This window comes from Panthera uncia (assembly GCF_023721935.1).
Source record: "Panthera uncia isolate 11264 chromosome A1 unlocalized genomic scaffold, Puncia_PCG_1.0 HiC_scaffold_17, whole genome shotgun sequence".
NCBI classification, from domain to species: domain Eukaryota; kingdom Metazoa; phylum Chordata; class Mammalia; order Carnivora; family Felidae; genus Panthera; species Panthera uncia.
Window position 1 is genome coordinate 118,132,413 of NW_026057577.1, and position 23,040 is coordinate 118,155,452.

The following is a 23,040-nucleotide window of genomic DNA, read 5'->3' on the forward strand; positions in this document are numbered from 1 at the left end:
TATTAAGTTTCACTGTCTTGTACTTTTGTTTTAGTTTCTTGGCAAAGGTCTCTTTTCTTAAATTATACCTTTCTCCTGTACACTTGAATCTAACACATTATGAGACAGGCTTTTATATTAGATTTTTTTTCCCTTCTCACATGGGACTCTCCCATGTCTTTGTTCTACCAACATTGAGCCCTGGGTGCACCAGACACTGTCCATATTGGGCCAGTTTAAAGAAGTTTAAAATCAGAGACAAGCTTCCAGAAAAGATTCAAAAAGTCTTAAATAGGACACACTGACAAAGCATTGCTGAGTGAGACCCTGAATGAGATGCCTACTGCTTCATATACTTGAATTAGTCCTTACGTAACCCATTGTTATCTTTGCTTCCAACCAAGGCAACTGTATACCAAGACACCTTAAATATACTAATTTTTTCTTGCCTTTCTGGACCAAGAGATCATCATTCAAATTATGTTATACACACCAAAAAAAAACCCGTAATAGTCATAAAATTCACAACCAAGAAAAAAGAAATTTACATTAGTGGGAAACGAACCACCTGAAGAAAGATATAAAGAAGACACCTTTTAAGATGCTTGATATAGCTTCTGGCCCATGTAAAATATCACATACAGAGAAAGTACATAGAAGGAAATAGAATAGAAATAGAAATAGAAATAGAAATAGAAATAGAAATAGAAATAGAAATAATAGAAATAATAGAAATAGAATAGTACATAGAAGGAGCTTCTAAGGCCCCAAGATTTCAGCCAAGATCTTTAAGGTAAATAAGATGGCTGTGGAATTTTAACTCTTCAATAGTTCAGCTAAATATCCTATGTGAGAAAGCAAAAGATTCCGGAACAGAAAGCCCCAGGCCTCTAGGCCATGTGTTTGCTCCCACCTAAGAGCGAGGTAGTATCAGTTCCCTGTGAAAACTTTTGTTCTAAATTGTCAATCTTTTCTCATAGTTCTTTGAGAACATCATCACTACCCATGCTTTTTAAGCATATTTTTCCAAAAATCAGATGGTTCTGAACTTATTTTTGGTTAAACATACTGCCTTCTAATAGAGATCCTTTCCAGTCAAGACCTTCACCTTACCCTTAGTCTATAGCTTCTCCTTATCCTTCTAGAACTTACTATTCATCATTGCAAAGGCTACAGTGAACAAAATAAACATGAAAAAAGTGAAAAGTGATTATTAGTACCTAAGATACTTCCTAGGATTGTCACCATCAGAACAACCCCTACCCTTCTTTCCACAACTTCATTCCACACAACTCTATCTCCATCATTCCTTATTCTTGAGCCAGTTTTCTCCACCAAACTTATGCTATAATACCCAGGCCCTTATTTGATCCCTCCATCATTAATTATATACAAAACAGTGCAAAGATCTATTCTATGTTGACCCATAAGTTGAAAAAAATAAAAAAGTTTCTGCAGACCAAGCCAAACATTACTGCTGAGTAGAACATGATTTTTCTGTGGGGTAAAATGTATAACTGTCACTCAAAAACCATAGACCTGTCAAACTCTATACCTACATTACAGATCTTTCATCATTATTCAACCAACACACAAGGCTTACCAAAGTCCTTCCAGATTTAACCCATCTTCCATGCTTCCTTGTTTGAGTTCTATCTTTTCAAGCATGGTCATATCCTACCAAGAGAGGATCATGTAAGAAAAAGGAGTTCAGCTCCGGGATAATATAGGAGCATCTCTTCTCCCAGGCAAAATTAGGGATCAATACCAGAAGATGACTCTTGGTCCTATGTAACAAATCCATTCTTCTCCCAAAACCCCTGAACTTGATCAGGCTGCAAGTTTTCCATGGACAAATTACAGCAACCCAAACCCTTTACTTCTCTTTTCCTTTGTATAGGAAAAAAAAAAAAGGAATTACTAAAACAGACAAGTGCCAACAGAGGATTTAGTTAAGCTCACTCCAAGAAAAAAAAAAAACCTTTTTAAAACAATGAAAGAGGGGTGCCTGGGTGGCTCAGTTAATTAAGCATCTGACTCTTGATTTAGGCTCAGGTCATGATCTCATGGTTTGTGGGATCAAGCCCCACTCTGCGCTGAGAGTGCGGAGCTTGCTTGGGAGTCTCTCGCTCTCTCTCTCTCTGCCCCTCCCCCATTAAAATAAATAAATAATTTTTTTAAAAAGTTTCCAAAAATAACAAAAGAAAGATTACCCTTGTCCTGAGATTAACCTGATATTGTATAAATCCACCTAACTGTTCAGGGTTTGAGAAAATTTCCCTCATCTCCTGGGTCCTCTTTCTTTATGCCTGGCTAATGCCCCAAGTTAAAATCAACATTCTTGCTAATGCTTGGCTGCTTCGCCTAAACCTCCTTAGTAAATCTTACCTGGGATTCCTGAATTGTAAATCTACTTGCTCCACTCCACGAGGCTGCTGTGGACACTGAGTTCTGCATCTTCTAACCATGGATTTGCCTATAATCTCTATTCAGTTTGAACCTGTATATGTCCACCCCAACATCTTCTCAAACTCTGCGATGCCCAGGTTGGCCTGATCTCTGAGGTCCTAACCTCCAATCTATCCCAGAAGCTCCCATTAGTCACTGAACTACTTCTGCCTTCTTCTGGCCCCATCTCCTGACCTGACATTATTGACCACTTCCCACGAAGTCCAAATGCTAACTTCGAAAACGTGGAAGTCTTCAGCCAATCCTTCAACTTAAGGAAGTAATGATGAGAGGCCCAGAAAGAGCTTCCATCAATTCCCATATCAAGGAGAAAAAAAAAAGGATTTCAGCTGATCATTTCAAATAAGAATTATAGTTAAAGTGATCTGAGGAAAGAACTGACTGAGAACTGTATTTTTTGGCAAATGAATCTACTAGTTTGTAAAGTTGAAGTTTTTTTTTTAATTTTTTTAATGTTTATTTTGAGACAGAGAGAGAGACAGACAGACAGACAGACAGAGCACGAGCAGGGGAGGGGCAGAGAGAGGGAGACACAGAATCTGAAGCAGGCTCCAGGCTCTGAGCTGTCAGCACAGAGCCCGATGTGGGGCTGGAACTCACTAACTGCAAGATCATGACCTGAGCACAAGTTGGACGTTTAACCGACTGAACCACCCAGGTGCCCGGAAAGTTGGAGTTTTTTTTTTAATGGTTCAAGGAAGGTCCCCCAGCCTCATTTGTATGCATTTCCTAGAGTCAGGTTTTAATTGCCACCGCATTGATTTAGTGACACTTTCACAAGAAAAAAATGTTCATTCTTTTAGGGAATTGGCATTACATAACCATCGTATATTTCACCCTCATAGGTCAAGATGGTTTTTCAATCTGGCTACATTCCTCCACACTTTTCTTCATTCCAATCTTAACATCAAAAGTGAAATTCCTGAGTGTGTAAGACTTAGGTCTTTATATTAAATTTTAGCAATACCCCACACAACATCTCTAAATCATTCAGGGTTCACCACTGGTCATCTACTGCGTGAACAGTGAAACATGCAGCGTCTTTGCAAATGGTACAATATTCCAGTAGAAGACATAATGCCTGGGGCCCTCATTCCATCTGCCTCTGGTTTGTGTCAAGCTGACACCCCGGAGGTCAGTTCACTCCTCCTTAATACATTGTTTAAATAGACAGTAAAAGCAATATTCATAGAGTGGTATAAATATCATACCTCCAAATTACAACAAGTTTATTTAAGTACTTCCATCTTCTGCAGAACTCATGGAAATTTCAATGTTTCCACAACTTGAGATTCAAACAGGCCAAAAGAAACGCTCTGAGGTGGATGATACAGAAACAAAGCACAGCAAGCAACAAGGTATTTTTTTAATCTCCTTTTCAAGCATCATTGCTGTGCACTTTTGAGGGGAGCACTAGCAAACATATGGATCATTCTAAGGGGTAAAGATCTGTTCTATTAAATGCCTTCATTTCTAAAACCCTTTCTCCATCCCCATTGAGGGACTCAGGGTAATGAAAAGAATAGATATTGGTTTCAGCACAGCAGACTATATTCAACATTATGAGAACAAAACTAAGAATTAAACCTCTGTTATGTAGAATGAAACTACTGAGATTGTTAATTTGCAACACTAACTCATAGGTAAGTCAGTAGAACACATGACCAGAAAGTCCTATATATCATTAATCGCCTGTCTTACTGATGAAAAGGATTCCTGTTTGGATTTTGCTGATATTTCAAGAGTATGAAGTTCACACTGACTCTAGAGAGTACTCTGAAAGGGGGAAAAACCTTCATTTTTATCCAAAATAATTGCTAAATAAATGTGTGCCTTAGCTTAGAAATTAGAAAATTATTTAAGACTCTTCTTTTAAATATTTTTTAGTGTTTATTTATTTTTGAGAGAGAGACAGAGACAGAGACAGAGAGGGAGTACAAGTGGGGGAGGTGAAGAGAGAGAGGGAGACCACACCAGGCCCTGAGCTGTCAGAACAGAGCCTGATGTGGGGCTCGAACCCACGAGCCCTGAGATCATGACCTGAGCTGAAGTCAGACGGTTAACCGACTGAACCACCCAGGTGCCCCAAGACTCTTCTTTTATTTTATTTTTGTTAATGTTATTTATTTATTTATTTTTGAGACAGACAGACAGACAGACACAGAGTGCAAGCAGGGGAGGGGCAGAGAGAGAGGGAGACACAGAACCTGAAGCAGGCTCCAGGCTCTGAGCTGTGAGCACAGAGCCCGACGCGAGGATCGAAGTCACTAAACGTTGAGATTTTGATCTGAGCCAAAGTCGGAAGCTTAACCGACTGAGCCACGCAGACACCCTGCCAAGACCCTTCTTTTAAATGTTCTTTTAGGAACGCCTGGGTGGCTCAGTCGGTTGAGTGTCCGACTTCAGCTCAGGCATTATCTCGTGGTTTGTGAGTTTGAGCTCCACATCAGGCTCTGTGCTGACAGATCAGAGCCTGGAGCCTGCTTCAAATTCTGTGTCTCTTTCTCTCTCTGCTCCTCCCCTGCTTGTACTCTGGCTCTCTCTCGCTCTCAAAAATAAAGAAATATTCCTAAAAATGTTTATAAAAATAAATGTTCTTTTAAACGTATCAAAAATAACCCCCTAAATCCAGAAAGAATAAAATATTTTCTTACACCAGGAGAGCTCCTAAAGCCAATGTCTATACTTCTGTTCCAAAAATTGTTATAATATTTATGATTATGCATAAGAAAAGAGTAGGTTCATTTAGAGAGAAATAGAAGAAAAATAAAATTAAGTGGATATCTCTCGGTATTTCATTTAATCATTAATACTACATATATTCCCCCCCCCTTATGAGGTGTTGTAAAATGAATGTAAATAATATAAATAAAAAGTTTGGTTGAAGCAAGTCACATTAAAATAATTTTTCTTTTGAGAGGAATGCATGGCATATCTTCACAAATAGTTTCAGTAGATGAAGAGCTTCCTGACATGAAAGATGGCAATAGATAGTCAATAACATAAGGTAACACTGAGTCATAAACCAAAACTTTAGCTGAAAGCTTCAAAGACCCAAAGAATTACTAGTGAATAACATTTAAATCCATTGATATGAGAAGAATTTTAAGTATTTTTCAAATGCAGATGTCTTTAGAATAATGAATTCAGGGAAGACCTGACTTTTATTGAGAACTTTTTAAAAGAAAACCCACCTCCTCATGTTGGTCCAATAGCAAAACTTACTGAAATTCAATTGTTGTCAAGTGGGGCCCCCTTCCTCTGCTTTTTGTAATTGTGGGCAATCACTAGACACTAGACACAACGTTTTCCTGAAGTGTGAGCCAAGCCCCAGCTGCCTGCCCAGATTCTATCCTTTCCAATTTACTTTGACATCCTCAGTTCCTTTCATAGGAAATGAACATTAGCCTCCTGTGCGTCTTGCCTCCTCGGTGATGTCCCATCTGAAAGACCATTGTCAGAAACCAGCCAGTTTTTACCTGACCCAGACACGTAATTGAAATGCAATTCTACAGGTGTCTGGCAGATGAACTAAGAGAGAAGCCTCTGCAATTTCCATTTTCCTTCTACAGCCCTAATCTCTGGTACATAAATCAGTTTTTCCCTTTCCTCTTCTTGAATTTAAGTGAATGTTAAAATAGTTAATAAAGTGAGACCACATTGTAATTTCTGCCATTTCCTGAAATCTGCCAAGTTGGTGTACTGTTTTCATCATTTTGCAACCCATTCCACATTGTGACGAGGGCCACCTCCCAGTTTGACATGATGAACCGTGGCATCATTCATGGAAGGATGAGGAACTTGTCCGGCAGTCCATTGTCAGAGCGCTGCAATGCCTTAGAAGTTCTGACCAAGGCCTCAGCCTGTAGTCGTCTTCAGGAAGGGCGGAAGAAGAAAAAAGTTACATTTTTGCTCCTTAGACACAAGTTACCTCTGATACAATTTCCTTCTGAACTTGCTGGCAATTCTAGACGCAAATGAACTATTTGTTCCTCCATGGGAATTTTCAAAGCCACAGGATAATGGTTTCAAAGAAAGGAAGGGGGGATGACGAAATAACAGCAATGCCATTACCCTTTCAAGGAGAAAAGCTACCAGCATGTTTCAACTGGGTGGTCCAATTATTACAAATGAATATTTGTTTTTTATTTGTTTGTTGGTAGTGTGACTTACTCCAGAAAGGATTTAAAGTAGCTTCAAAAGAAACTTATAATAGGGCCAGATAAAATAACTTTAAAACACATATGGAAAAAAAAAATCAAAGAAAAACTAAAGGGATGAAAAATGAGAGGGAGAAAGGAAGTCAGTAAATAAAATTCATGTTGTGCCCTTTGTCTTGCTAGGGGCATATCACAGATTTTTACCATTATTCTTAACTATAAATTAATAAATCCACAAGTAACAAAAGCACTGCTTGTAGAATGGGGATATAAGATTGGAGAGCTCAGACAGTTGTTCTTGAAATGAAGATTATAGAATTCTCTGTAGGGTGGCTGTCAGTGTCACTAACAGGTAGACTTATTTCACACTGGAACAACATGCACATGCTATGACCAAGACTCTCTGTTGCAATTTTAGTCCCCAAGGTTCTAAATACTCACACTAACCTGAGAGAATGGCTTTACTGGGGTCTTACATTCATTTATTTATTAACGACCATGGCACGGAAATTTACCCCGCATTGAAGTATTCTGGATTTGTATCCTGAAAGCTGATATCCTAGTATATTGTGACAATGACAGAAGAGCAGCACCATCAAATAACACTTATAATCTGGGCTCAGCTCTCTGTTGGCTGGAGAGCACTTTCTTGCACATTTATGGAAGAAAATCACTGGATTAAAATCAGTGAGGGGAAATTACTTCCTTTGCCAAAAGAACAGTCAATACTCCCCTATAGTTTGGATGATTTATTACCCTGCCCTGTGAGGTTGGCACCTAGGAAACTGACTCACTATTCATGGAAGTATTTTATCCAAGAACCCAATGCATGACATGCTGTGACATGGCAGGGTGATTTTTCAAAATCATTAGTGCCTTCTTTCACTTTTTCCCCCGAGTGGCAAAGAGTTGAGAATGGCACTGACTCTTACCCCATTGCTGCTTTCTCTATTACTAAATTGGACATTTAGGAACCGGACCTAAAGGCAAGTTCAACTGATTTAAAATTCCTCTTGACGACTTTTATGCTACTTTATCCTTCAATGATTTCATGGACCTTTCTATACGGGCCAAAACACTGGCAACATTTTAGGCTAAAGTTTTCATCTTAAGGCATAGCTGGTTTGTATTAGCCTTTTCCTTGGCACCGATGTCCTGAGGCATGATTGTGCTCCAGTGAACATCAACATGCTGGGTAGTGTCGTTAGAAACATAATGCTTCAGGGGCGCCTGGGTGGCTCAGTCAGTTAAGCATCCAGCTTCAGCTCAGGTCATGATCTCATGGTTCTTGACTTCAAGCCCCACATCGGGCTCTGTGCTGAAGCTTGGAGCCTGGAGCCTGCTTCAGATTCTGTGTCTCCCTCTCTCTGCCCCTCCCCTACTCATGCTCTGTCTCTGTCTCTCTCTCTCTCTCAAAAATAAAATAAACATTAAAATTTTTTTTTAAAAAAGAAACATAATGCTTCATTTCACAGTATGGGATTGAGATTTCCAAAACTTCCTCAAGATTGGTTCCAGCCCAAACCAATATGTCACAGAAGATGGCCAAATTCTCCTTGCTATGAATAAAACACTCTTTTTACTGGAAGGTTAAGCAGTGTTTGAAGCACACTTACAGAACCTCTCCCCTCCATTTCTAGAGGCTTCCTTGGTGTATAGAGAACCAGAATAACAACCTACCTATGTGCCTTTCACTGTTATTTAGATTCAGTCACCTATCCCTGGATCCACAGAAGTAGAAATAACCTACATCATCCTAACCATCATCATAACACCAATAATAAGAGTAGCAGTTCCTATTTACAAAAGACCTGCTCATGTGCCTGGCACCATACTAGATGTTTAACTGTGTTATTTCATTTAGTCCTCAAAATAGGCTTATGAAATTGGTTTTATAAACCCATATTTTACAGAGGAGGAAACCAAAAGTGAGAGAAGAGAAGGAATTAGTTCAAGATCACCCAACTAGAAAGTGCTTAGGTTTAAAAAGTGTGAGCCTTTGAGCATTTCTTTCACCCCCTTAGAGAAACATACCATATGAATTATAAATTATTTGAAACGCCTGAAAAATTTTTGCTTAGACTATTTATAGACCAACCATGAAATTATTAGGGAATATAATCCGTGAAGCATAGGCCAAATGGATAGCACAAAATCTTCCTCCAGTCCAGACAAGCTGAATAGCCTGGTACCATGTCTATGAGCCTGTTGCAAGTTGCTATTTGATAGGCTACACAATTAAATAACGGCCAACAGGGGCGCCTGGGTGGCGCAGTCGGTTAAGCGTCCGACTTCAGCCAGGTCACGATCTCGCGGTCCGTGAGTTCGAGCCCCGCGTCAGGCTCTGGGCTGATGGCTCGGAGCCTGGAGCCTGTTTCCGATTCTGTGTCTCCCTCTCTCTCTGCCCCTCCCCCGTTCATGCTCTGTCTCTCTCTGTCCCAAAAATAAATAAAAAACGTTGAAAAAAAAAATTTTAAATAACGGCCAACAAAGTGTCCATAAGCTTCAAGTCTTCCCAGGAAGGTGGGGTGCCAGGGGCACTGTCCACGATCATTTTTACACCCATAATTTACCCAGATATTAAAACTAGTTCAACCTCCCTGAAAACATCCTATTTGTTTCAAGGAATCCAGCAAAATTCTATCCAACTGAGGGCTTAGCAAAATGCCTACAACTAATCCATGGCCTGTGGGTTCACTGCGAGCTAGTTTGGGAGGTCAAAGCTTACACACAAGGGAAAACAAAACATGTGCAAATGTAGCTGAATCTTTCCTCCCAAAGCATGCTAGAAAACTCATGTAAATATACAAATATGCTGAGCTGTATTGTGAAAGGAGCCATTTGTTTTACTAAAACAAGTTGGTATGGTGCAAGATTTTTCTTGGCAAATAAACAGAACACAGTGGAAAAATTTGTAAACAATGGGGTTTTCTGGCAACTTTTTCAAAACTGAATGAATGGCCTTTCCAAAAGGTAAAAAAACCTCTTCCTTCTCCTCAATCTCCCATGAGATACTACTCACATATAATCACTTTAAAAGTCAAAGCAGATGAAGAAACACAGCCCAATGATCAGCAGAGCTTGTTACAAGGACCATTTGGTCACTAGTGAACTAACCTGCCAAAAGTTCAACTTGGGGAACTATGTAGGCCAAGCCATACTAGCCAGAATGAGAAGTCTCTCTATGATGTTCACACACTAGAGTTCAGGAGGTGAAGAAATCACTCCTCTTCCCAGAATTCCTCTAAAGTGTAGTCATCGTTACAGTGACGGGGGTTTAAATAAAGGAATTGTTTTAATTACCAAATGTCGCCACAGAGACCAAATGTTCTTGCTTAAACACAGGTTTCATTGGAAACGTGTTGGTTGACGGTCAAAATATAGAGGAGAAAAGTTCCCCGGAGATAAGGTGTTTGATGTGGGCTTCAGAAAACTCTGCTTAGTATGGTCACACCTCCCTCCTAAGCAGATTCCAGACCAAGTGGATGAAGTCTGTCTTTAGCAACCTGTACATCTTTTTTCTCTGCTTAGCCATTCAAGATGGCTGAACACACATACACGCCATTTTGAAGTCACCGACTCATTTCATTCCTTAACATTCTCAGAAGTACATTTACATCATGCATGTGCTAAAGATCCAAAGGACTGTGAATTAGATCTCTTCTTAGATCAATTTATGTCTACAGTGTTTTTTACATGAGAATTTTATACACTTTACCATGAATAAATTGTGTAAAACTCCACATAAAAAGTGTACATAGGGTTTTGCAATCCAGTTCCAGTTCCTCTTCCCTAAGGAACTGGTGGTAACCCTTAATTACCACAACTAAGGGACTCATTCAGGTACAATTCTAGATCCTTCACTTTGTATCCCGCAGTAGGCTTATTTCATCTGGTTTGTACTGGGATGTATCCTTACTTCAGGGTTTCTGCCTTCAAATCTCATAGATGTTCCTTAAGCACTGAAAGCCTATCTCTTCTCAACCAAGTAACCACTGTTAACAATCTGTTAACAACCTGCATGTATATTTTTATACTCTTCTGCATGCTCATTTTAATATGTTTATATATACATAATTTGATATACATGCTAATATAGGTGTTGGGAATTCTCTTTGATTTTCAAGGATCAGGTGACACATATATATATGCCTTTTTGCTCACTTAAGAGTTTATCATGGAAATCCCTCCAAATATCAATTTAGTTCATTCCTTTTAATGGTTGCTTAATAGTTCATAGTAAGTGTTTGCCAGAATTTAATCAACCATTTTTCTGTTGATGGGGATACATTTTATTTCCTGGGTTTTTTTTTTCCACTTAAAACAGTACTACCCAATTAGAAGGAAAGTATAATGGAGATATATAAAAGCTGAATCCCTCCAAATATTAATTTAGCTCATTCCTTTTAAACGTTGCTTAATAGTTCATAGTAAGTGTCGGAGTTTAATCAACCATTTCTCTGTTGATGGGGATTTATTTTATTATCTATCTTTTGCCAGTTAAAATAGTACCATCCAATTAGAAGGCAAGTACAGTGGATAGATATATAAAAGCTTAATCTGTATAGCTAAGAGGACACGAGTCCTACTCCAAATAGAACACCAATGAGGGATTATACGCACATACTTTCTATTCCTTTGTCCCTCTCCTCATCCCTTATCACCACCTGTAACTGTGTAGTGGTAGCCAGCTGGCCTCTCTGTTTCCACTCTTGCCTTTCTACATTCCATTTTTTACATATCAGCCAAAGAATTGTGAAAATAGTAAGCCATTTTATTTCATTCTCTTGCTCAGAACCTTCCATCAACTTCCTTTCATGTAAAGAACGAAATCCATGGCCAAGCAAGTTTTACAGAATCTGGTCCTTGGCCACCATTCCAATCTTATTACCTGACACTTTCCACCCACTCATCTCACAAACCAAATTCTCTTTCTTGTGGTTCCTCAACTGCACCAAGAAGCCTCCAACTACTGGTCTCTTCTCCTAGTGTTCTTTGTGCCTGAACCCTTTTCCAGAAGTCCTTGATTCCCTCCTTTACTGTATTCAAGCATCTGCTTAAAGGTCCTCCCCTTTGAGAAACCTTCCCTAATTATCATACTTAAAATAGCCACCTACCTTACTATATTTATCTTCAAATCCCTGGTCACTACCTGACACTACATTGCATAATTATATATTTTCCTCCATTAGAATGTAAGCTCCATGCCTTGCCCTCCATAGTATCCCTAGGCCCTGGAAGGGTGGGTGGCACTTAGTAGGTGCTAAATAAATGTTTGATGAATAAATGAGTGAACATTAAATAAATGAAAAGGGTTGAGAAGGGAACACCATGAGATAGATACAATACATGTAGAATTTGAGTCTTTTAGGAGAGTGGTAACGGGAGACGCTTTGCCTGGATTGGCTCCCGCATGCACTTCATCTTATATTAGTACTTGATGTTACTAAACCTTCTCTACAAGCATAGACAGTTAAAATTTTCCATGAAAGCAAACACTTGTGTAATGGCCCTAAGGATACATTATGCCATTTGTACTATTGCACGCAGTTGCCTGAGTTTCCATTTAATTTCACTCTTTGTGGTCTCCCTGAGTGTGAACGGCAGAGTTATTAGTGGAGACCAATGACTAGTGAGAAAAATATCCCTGTATGTGAAGGGTGTTTTGTTTCTCTTTTGGGAGTTGTATGAAAAGGAATAACGGAAAATGGATGCTGAGTTGTATTATTTCTCCTTTGAGTCCAATATAATTTTCTTTCCTTTGAATCCAATATAACTCAAAAGGCAGATACTCCCATTATCTCCTATTTACAAGTATTCATAGTTTGCATATGGATTTGAGCTTCAGTGAAAACAGCTAGTTAACTAGAATGGAACAAGAATTCTATGAAATGGGAAGTGTTTGAGGATTCTATTAAGCAGAATATGAGCAGATAGGATTAACTCTAACTATTTTTAATGAACAGCCTATCTGTTGACTTGTCATGATTTTACTGTTGTTCTGCTCCTAGGGCTTTCCTTCGGAGGCAGCAATTGAGCTGAGTGTCTCTACTGCAAGCTTTCCAAAATCCAATTTCTTTTTTTTTAATGTTTATTTATTTTTGAGACAGAGAGAAACACAGAGCATGAGTGGGAAAGGGGCAGAGAGAGAGGGAGACACAGAATCCGAAGCAGGCTCCAGGCTCCGAACTGCCAGCACAGAGCCTGAAGTGGGGTTCGAACCCATGAACCATGAGGTCATGACCTGAGCCAAAGTCGGGAGCTCAACGAACTGAGCTACCCAGGCACCCCAGAATCCGATTTCTTATTACTTGGAAGACTCAGAAAATATCCTAATGGATGGAAGGAGGTAAGTTCACCAGATGGTAGAAAGACTTGAGATTCATAGACTGTGCCTTCTTTAGCTTGGGCTCTCTCCCTTCATCCCTACCCATACCTGCAGACATTTTTTATGTTTATTTTGACTTAATTTCATCTGAACCAAGATGTTGACAAAGACAGTAAAGTAGAGTGCATAAGCTTATTTTTTTAATTTACCCAGGAGTCATATAGCTTATTATTTGTTAGACATTGCTCTAAGCATTTAAAAAGTTATTTAATCTTCATGTCAACTTTATGCGATCAAAGCTATGATTAATGGGTTTATTGATTTGTCCAAGTCACATAGCCAGAGACCAGCAGACCCAGGATTTGACCTATCACTATGCATAAAACCATAATTGTGCTGCCGTATACACCACTTGCCTCTGGCAACATGGAGAGAACCAAAATCTTATTTACAACTTTTTCTTTTTAATTAAAAAAGCTATATGTAAAAACTGTCGATTAAAAAATGAAATAGCAACAAAAAGCAACCACTATTTTCTGTTGTATAGCATATCTACCACTTTTGCAAAACCAACTGGGAGGAGAAAGCTTTGTATTTGAAGACAAAAATGGGTAAAATATTAGTGCTGGATTTGGTCCTGGATTTAGGTTACACAACTATTTGCCAGTGATAATTTCACTTGCATTGATAACTTAAAAACCTGTTCCAGAAATGGTTCTGTTTCACAGGAACACCCATTTATAAACCTTGTAATCTGTGGGTAATTCCTATAGGATTTCATTTGCCCCAATTTTCACAAACAAAGTTAGGCTTGGTTTGTGCTCTCTATATACATTTGACTGTATGTAATTAAGAATATATGATCTCAGTGTTCCTATTATATCTAATATTATTTTATAGCAATTTTTCAGAATGTTCTGTACTGTGGGGAATTTGTCTCATGTAATGTAATATGAGGCAGGAATTGAAAAAGAAATTATATGCTTTTAGAGGGAAAAAATGTTAAGGAGAAACTGTTTATAAAATATATAAACTAACAACAAGGAGTTGAAGAATTGCATCTCACTACAAGCTTACGTTTTACAGTTCCTCTCTCCCTCAATCTGAAATCTCAAACAAGATCTGTTCTCCTTCTTCCAGAAGAGAAAATTTGGTTACAGGTTAACTGCTGGATAGTCTAGGGTGTTGTGGCCAGTTTGCAGTAGAGTAAGGACTTAGAAATTTATGCTAATTAAAGCAATCAATAAGAAACATTTCCTGCCTTATCAAAATGGTAATAATCCAAGGTATACTTTTAAAGCAGGTGACAAGTCCAAACTCCACACCCGAAAAGCAAATAATCCAGTGAAGAAATGGGCAGAAAACATGAATAGACATTTCTCTAAAGAAGACATCCAGATGGCCAACAGGCACATGAAAAGATGCTCAATGTCACTCCTCATCAGGGAAATACAAATCAAAACCACACTCAGATATCACCTCATGCCTTTAGTCAGAGTGGCTAAAATGAACAAATCAGGAGACTATAGATGCTGGAGAGGATGTGGAGAAATGGGAACCCTCTTGCACTGTTGGTGGGAATGCAAACTGGTGCAGCCGCTCTGGAAAACAGCGTGGAGGTTCCTCAAAAAATTGAAAATAGACCTACCCTATGACCCAGCAATAGCACTGCTAGGAATTTACCCAAGAGATACAGGAGTGCTGATGTATAGGGGCACATGTACCCCAATGTTTATAGCAGCACTTTCAACAATAGCCAAATTATGGAAAGAGCCTAAATGTCCATCAAGTGATGAATGGAAAAAGAAATTGTGGTTTATATACACAATGGAATACTACGTGGCAATGAGAAAGAATGAAATCTGGCCTTTCATAGCAACGTAGATGGAACTGGAGAGTGTTATGCTAAATGAAATAAGTCATACAGAGAAAGACAGATACCATATGTTTTCACTCTTATGTGGATCCTGAGAAACTTAACAGAAGACCATGGGGGAGGGGAAGAAAAAAAAAAAAGTTAGAGAGGGAGGGAGCCAAACCATAAAAGGCTCTTAAAAACCGAGAACAATCTGAGGGTTGATGGGGGAGGTGGGAGGTAGGGGAGGGTAGGTGATGGGTATTGAGGAGGCCACCTGTTGGGATGAGCACTGGGTGTTGTATGGAAACCAATTTGACAATAAATTTTATATTAAAAAAAAAGAAAATATGGTAAAGGGGCATCTGGGTGGCTCAGTCAGTTAAGCATCTGACTCGGCTCGGGTCATGATCTCACACTTCATGAGTTCAAGTCCCACACCAGGTTCTCTGCTGTCAGCACAGAGCTCACTTCAGACCCTCTGTTCCCCTCTTTCTCTCTCCACTTTTTCCCTTCTTGCTCTCTAAACAAAGTATTAAAAGAAACAAAGTATTTTTAAAAAAAGATGTGCTATATATGTACAATGGAATACTACTCAACCATCAAGAATGAAACACTGCCATTTGCAACCACATGGATGGAGCCAGAATGTATTATGCTAAATGAAATAAGTCAATCAGAGAAAGACCAATACCATACGATTTCACTTACGTGTGGAATTTAAGAAACAAAACAGATAAATATATGGGAAGAGGGAAAATAAAAGAGGAGAGAGGGAAACAAACCACAAGAAACTCTTAATGATAGAGAACAAACTAGCGGTTGAAGGAGCTAGATGGGTAATGGGTATTAAAAATGCACTTTTTATGATGAGCACTGGGTGTTGTATATAAGTGATGAATCACTGAATTCTACTCCTGAAACCAATATTGCACTGTATGTGAACTAAAACTTAAATAAAATTACTTTTATAAAAAATAAAATAAATAAATAAATAAATAGTAAAGCAGGTAACAAGAAATGTTTGAAGCCTGTATGAGAAAAATTATAAAATTCTCTGAAACTCACCAAACACACTGTGTTGTTGAGGGCTCCACATCGTATACACGTCATTTCTCCCTACACTTATTTTACAAATTAATAAAATCCAAATAAAAATAGCTCTTGATTTTTTTCAAAAACTAGACAAGTTAGATATAAAGTCTGGAAGAAGAAACGTGCAATAACAGTGAGCAAAAATCTTAAAACAAGAGCAATGTGAAGGTATGATCTTACTGTATATTAAATATACACTAAAGCCCTTATAATTAAAATAGGGCTGATGGGGGTGCCTGTCGGGAGCAGTCGCACAGTGTGCAACTCTTGACCTCAGGGCCCTGAGTTCAAGCCCCACATTGGACCTGGAGCCTGCTTTAAAAATAAACAAATAGATAGATAAAATAAAAGAGCACTCATGACTGAACAGACCAATGAAATAGAAAATTGAGGGGCGCCTGGGTGGCTCAGTCGGTTAAGCTTCCGACTTCGGCTCAGGTCACGATCTTGCGGTATGTGAGTTTGAGCTCCGCGTCAGGTCTGTGCTGACAGCTCAGAGCCTGGAGCCTGTGTCAGATTCTGTGTCTCCCTCTCTCTCTGACCCTCCCCCGTTCGTGCTCTGTCTCTCTCTGTCTCAAAAATAAATAAACGTTAAAAAAAAATTTTATAAAAAAAAAAATAGAAAATCCAGAAATAGACCAAAGTACACATAAAAATTGAATATAGAATAAACACAGCATCACAAATAATTGGAGGAATTGAGGGTTTTTAAAGTTTATTTATTTATTTTGAGAGCAAGAGAGAGAGAGCGCTGGAGGGGCAGAGAGAGAGGAAGAAAGAGAGAATCCCAAGCTGGCTCCATACTGTCAGCACAGAGCCTGATGTAGGGCTCAAACCCACCAACCGTGAGATCAAGACCTGAATGGAATCCAAGAGTCAGAGGCTTAACCCAGGTGCCCCAGAAATGACTTTTTAATAAGCATCTTGGAGACAACTAGAGGGTCATATAGGGGGTGGGGAATGTATCCGACTCACAACCAAGTGAATCGGGGATCTAAATGTAAACACAAAAACAAAAACACCATAAAAATACTAAACAAAAGCATGACTGAATTTCTTAATAATCTGAGCTTGGGGAATACTTTCCTAATCATGACTCAAAACCAAGAAGCAATAAGGGAAAAGACTGATATATTTGACTACACTTCTTACGAATTTAAAAATAACAACTTTTTACAAGGCAAAAAAACTCCACAAGCAAAGTAAAAACACAAATGACAAGCTAAGAAGAGTATTTGCAATTTGTATCACAAAGGGTTAATAATATCCTTACTATGAAAAGATCATATCCATCAAAATAGGTTAGATTTGCTGTAGTAACAAACAACCTGAAAAATCTCAAAGACAGAAAATGTTACTTCTCACTCACGCTGCATGTCCAGGGTAGATCAGCAGGGAGCTCTGTAATTATGTGGCCTCAGGGACCCAAACTTGTGGAGGCACCATCTCAATGTATGCTTCCCCAATCGCAGAGGCAATCCCCAAAATTTAAAAATAAATAAGCGTAGGGGTGCCTGGGTGGCTCAGTTGGTTAAGCGTCAGACTCATGATTTCCGGTCAGGTCATGATCTCATGGTTCATGAGATCGAGTCCCACCTGGGGCTCTGCTCTGACAGTGTGGAGCCTGCTTGGGATTCTCTCTCCCTCTGCCCCTCCCCCACTCATGCTATCTCTCTCTCTCTCTCAAAATAAACTTTAAATAAATAACTAAATAAGCAAGCTAGCCTAACTGAATATAAAGTTGACAGCATAACCACATAGAGAAGGATTGTTTCAAGTATTTCAAAATACACTATTTGTATTACACATTAATAGTGGGATACATCCTAAGGATACAAAGAACCACAAAAAACATCTTAAACAACATTTAAATGTCTGTTGTTAGTAGTGATAATTCTTTGGTTTTTAATGTTTATTTGGTTTTGAGAGCGAGAACCAGTGGGGGAGGGGCAGAGAGAGAGAGAGGACACAGAATTGGAAGCAGGCTCTAGGCTCTAATCTGTCAGCGCAGAGCTGATGTGGGGCTCCAACCCATGAACCTTGAGATCATGACCTGAGCTGAAGTCAGATGTTCAACTGACTGAGTCACCCAGGCACCCCTAACATGACTGTTATTTTGAAACTATCATATATAACTCCAATATTATATATATTTGGATAAAGTAAATAAGTAATACGTTAATGTGATTAGAAATGAAGCTTCAATTATAAGAGAACAGAGGTGTACGTGTAAAGTCAAAATGATTAAATAAAAACCTTGTATCTTACGTTTGAATATGAAATATCACAATGAATTCATAATTCACTTTTCTCTTTCTAAAAAACAAATATTTATTAAGGGCCTGGGAAAAATGACAACTCAGTAGTAATAAGCACATCTAGCACTCAGACCTCAAAACACCATGTTCTAGGTTGCACAAGTAATATACAAGATGAGCCTGAGAACTTGTCATGCCAGAAGCAAGAAGTCAGAGAATACCAGGGTCGTGCAATAAGGACATAGAAATGAACTCAAATGAACCCACTGGCTAAAGAGGGCTCTCACAAAGCGAAGACATTTTTAGCATCAAACAAACAAAAACAAAAACATAAACAACAAGTGTTGGCGAGGATGTACAGGAAAAGAAACCCTCCTGCACTGTAGGTAGGAATGTAGGCTGGTGCAGCCACTGTGGAAAACAGTATAGAGACTCAAAACATTAAAATAAAATTATCATATAATTCAGTAATTCTACCACTGGCTATTTACATAAAGAATATAAAAACACTAATTCAAAAAAGATATATGTACCCCTGTGTTTATTGCAGCATTATTTACAATAGACAAATTATAGAAGCAATCCAAGTATCCACTGATAGATAATTGAGTAAAGAAGATTGATATATATAATGGAATATAATTCAGCTATAAAAAGAATGAGATCTTCCCATTTGCAAAAACATAGATGGAGCTAGAACATATAATGCTAAGTGAAATAAGTCAGTCAGAGAAAGACAAATACATTTCATTTCATTCATATGAGGAATATAAGGAAAAAACAAAGAAAAAAAGAGACAAACAAAAAACAGACCCTTTTTAAAGATATTTTTAACTTTATTTATTTTGAGAGAGAGAGAGCAGGAGAGGCAGAGAGAAGGGGAGGGAGAGAGAATCCCAAGCAGGCTCTGCACCATCAGCACAGAGCCCGATGTGGGGCTCAAACTCACGAACCATGAGATCATGACCTGAGCTGAAACCAAGAGTTGGACACTTGAGTGACTGAGCCACGCAGGTGCCCCAAGATTCGTAACTGTAGAGAACAAACTGGTGGTTACCAGAAGGGAAGTGGATGGGGGATTAAGAGGACACTTACCATGATAAGCACTGAGTACTGTATAGAATTGTTGAATCACTATACTGTACAGCCGAAACTACTATAACACTGTATGTTATTATACTGGAATTTTAAAAAAACATCAAATATATAAAAATCTATGAGTTTATCAATACCGAAAGAAAAAACTACAACAATCACCTCTTCAGTCACCACTGAATCTCTAAGGGCACCAACTCACTACGCAAAAATAATAAACTGATACTATAGGGAAATAATTAACTATTTATCCTGTCTCTTTGGCACAAACTCTACCTGAGGGCAACTAAACTGTGGTTGGGAACAAGAACACCAATGCTACTGCAGGAAGAGTAATAAAACTATGCAGTCATTGATGGCTGCTAAGACCGTTAGGTAAAGGTTGCTGGGAACCTCTGAGATAGGAATCAGGCTGAAAACACCTAAACACCGTGTCAGCATCCTTAATAGTGAGAGAACTTGACATTGTGTGCCTCCTCGCGTGATGTAATAAGAAGTACACAGCACCTCCTATGAAGTAGCTCAAAATTGTTTTAACTTGAATATTATGGTCTCTAAATTGAACAACCAATTCACAGGAAGTATGTGAGACAATTAGGAACAAACTAAATGATGCCACGAAGATGCAGTCAGCCAAATCCAGAGTGAGGCACATTCAAGTAGCACCCATGACTTGGTTTCTTCAACAAAATAACGTCATCAAAGAAAAAGGGGATGAAAAGGAAGAGAACCTGTTACAGACTGAAGAAAATTCAACAGACATTGTAACTAAATCTAAATTAGGCTTTATTTGTATTTTCCTTCTAGCAAGCCAACTAGAAAAGACATTTTTGAGAAAACTGGCAAATTTTTAAATGATCTTAAATTTTAGATGATATTAAGCAATTGATGTTATTTGTATTAGATTAGGACAATAGTGTTGTGATGATATTTTTAAGCCCTTAATTGTTAGTAATATGTACTGAAGTATTTATAGATCAAATGATGATGAAGTCTGGAATCTGCTCCCAGTCCTTGGTGGGAAAGGGAAGCAAGTCAAGGCATGGGGGCCTGGGGGCCCGGGGGCCTGGGGGCATGGGGGCCTGGGGGCAGAGATCAAATTGGGAAACTGCTGACAATTGTTGAAGCTGAGTGATGAATATATTGGAGTTTAGTACTAATTACCTTTGCTTTTATGGATTTTTGAAAATTTCCTAATAAAAAGATTTTTTAAGACTCTTGGTCAAATTCAGGTGTGACATCGTCAATTATCAACAGCTCTACCCAGAACCTGTCTACCTGATCTTGCCTGGTATGTTTAAGAAGTATATATGTCCTGTACTTGATACACTCACATGATGCTCTGCTCATCTTCCCTCCTCCTTACTCACTGAGTATCCCAAATCTACACTGCCTCAAGGCCAAGGAAATAAATGATTAGCTAAAGCCCTAAAAATTAATAGACAACGTGCGTCAGCTGGTTCCCAAGCTAGTGACATCATAAAAGCATTTGACTGAGGGCCAGCCTGGGTTACCGTAATATGGATTAACTTATATCAGATTGAGAAGTGTGTTTGTCAGGACTCTTCATGCGGATGTTCCAGAACAATGACAATATTTAGATATCAAAGCTGAATGAAAAATGAGACATTCCCAAGATTCATAAACTGGATTTACAACCCTTCTCTGGCACCACTGCTTTCTCTATGGACCACATCACAGAAGGATCTGATTAGAAATAGAATACACAGAGAGGGTATGTGACGATTTTGCAATCCTCTGATGCTTCAGGGCCAGCAGGCTGGATGTGCAAACAACAACACTATCAAATGATCCCCGAACAACATCTTAAATCCCTTTTTGAAATATTTCGTACCATTGAGAAAAGAAAATTGTGACACAAAAGTCCATTGTAAAGACTCTGTTATGCCATTTCAATTGATAAAAACTAAACTCTTGAAAAATTCTTCTGAGTCATAGAAGGCACCCAGATTTTGGAGTCAGGCCAACATGCATTCAAATTCTGTTTTCATCACTTACCCAGGTGTCTGTCCCATGGGCAGACTGTTTAACTGCCTAGGCCTTACTTTCTTCATTTGTCAATCGGATATGAAAATGCCTTTTTAACAAAGCTATGGCAAGGATTAAAGATAACTTTACACACACACACGAGTGTTTAGTAAAACACATAATAAGGACTAAATAAATTATAGCTATTACAGTTACCTGAGTTGGATTGATGAAATGTTCTAGCCATTTTAGAAGGGAGGCTCTAAAACGACCTTGTTACAACACTAGAAAAAGAGAATTCAACAAACCATTTAAAGACTATTTCAGATGCATAACAAGACATGAACACGTTATGGATCATGTATCAAAACTGAATACATGCCTCCTCTGATGTGGTAGAAACAGATCTCTAACTCAACTTACAAAAGCCAAAATTGTATTACTGAAAATACCTTGGGGGAAAAGAACTGTTGGTCTGAGGAAATTTGAGTTCTCCGTTTCCTACTATCACTCATGAAGTTCCCTTTGGTCCATGTGCCTCATCACATTGATTGCTTCTCAATTCCTGCCTGGTCTGGTGTGCAGTTCCCATGGCTATGCTCACCTTGGGTGCTCATCCATTATCTCGCCTCTAAAATTTGTGTCATGTAAATACTGTATTGTCCATTTTCTATAATATAACTCCATAAATTTATTAGTAAGGTCATTTCTAATGTGTGATAATTTGAATAGACTTTTACTTATAGCTTTGCAAACCTACCATTTAAGGAACAAACTCCTTGTGTAATCATGCCTTCAGTTAGCTCTGGCATTCACCAAACACTTTGTGTAAGTTTGTAGTGATAATAACAATAATAGCTAATATTTACTGAGCACCCAACATGTGCTAATAACACTAAGTGTCTAAAATGCATTAAATAGCATAATCCTAGTAACACCTGTATAAAGAAGGTGCTATTATTATGTCCATTGTATAACATGGAAACTGAAACTTAGAAAAGTTCATTACTTTCTGGAGTTCACATAAATAATACATGGAGGAACCGAAATAAGAGCTCAGTAAGTCAGAATCTAGAATCCTTCCTATTACTCCTTTCACCTACTTGTATTTAGGATTCCGTCCTGTAGTTACTGTATAAGCTCTTACTATTATTTTTCAAATAAAAAAAACACAAGTCCCAAACCAGTGAAGATCGAGTCTCATTCATCTGTGTGTCCCCAGTGCTTTAACCTGAATGTTGGCACATATATAGACAACATTTGATGAATGAATAAATCAATTGATTTCACACAAAAATGTAAAATTTTAGTAAAGTTGTTAGATTTTCTTTTTTTGTTGTTTGTTTTGTTTTGTTTTGTTTTTACTGTAAGCTCTAACCTCTGTCTTTTTTTAGTTTTTTATTTGAGTTCCAGGTAGTTAACATACATGTAATATTGGTTTTAGGTATACAATATGGTGATTCGGCATTTCAATCAACACCTAGTGCTTATCACAAGTGCAGTCCTTAATCCCCATCACCTATATAACCCATCCCTCCACCCACCTCCCCCTCTGGTAACCCTCACTTTGTTCTGTATAGTTAAGAGTCTATTTCTTGGTTTGCCTCTCTCTCTCTCTTTTTTTCCTCTTTGCTTGTTTGTTTTGTTTGTTAAATTCCACATATGAGTAACATCATAGGCCTTACTTCCAACTTCACTAAGAAAATAGAAACCATCAGAAGAGTACCTTCCGGGTACCTGGGTGGCTCAATTAAGCATTTGACTTTGGCTCAGGTCATGATTTCATGGTTCATGAGTTCGAGTCCCACATTG